This window comes from Microtus ochrogaster, chromosome 6 (assembly GCF_000317375.1).
Source record: "Microtus ochrogaster isolate Prairie Vole_2 chromosome 6, MicOch1.0, whole genome shotgun sequence".
Taxonomy (NCBI): Eukaryota; Metazoa; Chordata; class Mammalia; order Rodentia; family Cricetidae; genus Microtus; species Microtus ochrogaster.
In genome coordinates, this window is record NC_022013.1 from 39,557,593 (window position 1) to 39,559,004 (window position 1,412).

Here is a 1,412-nt window from a genome sequence, read left to right on the forward strand (position 1 = left end):
GTGATCTGTAAGTTTTTTTCCCCTTTAAATAAATACTACCCTGTTAATTATAATTCCAAACTGCTGTGGCATCGTTTGTGACTTACGTCTGCACTTGACTATTCATTCTTCACTCATCTTTTTGTATATTAGTTACTTAACTGTTTACACAAAGATAGGTGCTGAGTTATAATGCAGCACTGCTTATGTGTTGCTCAAATTATTACATGTCTAGCCATTGAGAGACATTCCAGTTCTGTAAAGCTGTAAAACACTCGGACCCTTATGTGTATGTTTTGAGTTATTTCTCAAAGGATTTCTGTTTTGTTCGTTTATTTTGGAATGCAATTAAAGGCCAATATCTGTGTCCAAGGTCTGATCTCTACTACTGGGGTGTCATTGCTTCTAAAATATTTTAGCTAAAGTGTAAGTAAACATATATATTCAGAATAATACCTGTATCTTTATGTTCTTCTATAAATAATGGTCCATATCCCCATTAAATTAATATGAGTTCCTTTTATTAATTCTAGCTCTTATTAATGTAGCTGATTCTAGACCATCACTCTCATTTTTCTGAATCAGCCTGTTCCATCAATAATATCTTTAGTTCCTATAATTCTCTTGCTTAAGAACATGCTTGTCCATACAATTTGGGGAGATTATAATTAACACCTTAAAAATGTTCATATACATGTTTCTGAGGAAATGCACTCTTTCTAACCAGCTGTTTAGGTATCTGTGAATGTATTTGTTAGACTGTTTTGTGGAAGCTAGTTCTTCTGATGGCTTTGAAATGCTATCTCATGCTGTTTCAATTCAAACTTTCCTTAGGAAAATTGGAAGTTGTATATTTTCATATGTGCTTTTCATTTATGGACAACCTTGTTGGTGAGGTGTCTAGTCACGATGCACATTCAAGATTAGTTTTTCATCTTATAATCACTGAATTTAAAAGTTGTTTGTATGTTTTGAATAAATGTCTCTAATCAGATGTATTTTAATTAAATTTCTCTCATCCTTTGATTTGTAAATTTTAATTTCAGCAATTTAGAAATACCAAATTTTTTATGTACTTTTATTTTAATAATTCATATAAAACTCATCACCAATTCCAAGATCATGTAGATTTCCGTAATATTTTTTCCTCCAGAAATTTTGTTTTAGAAGTTTTAGAACTCTTATGCATTTGAATTGACATAGTCTATGTTTGCTCCATAATAAAAAAATAGGTCACCAGAGTACCCTGCCTCTTGATCCTGTCAGAGACCTAAGATAGAACAAAACACAATTGGCCAAAAAACTTAAAAACATGCCAATGAAATGATTCCTAATGTTTGTCTTTGGATTCACCTTCTTATTTAGCTTCTCTAGGATTGCGAATTATAAGCTCACTGTCCTTTATTTATGGCTAGAAACCAAATATGAGTGAA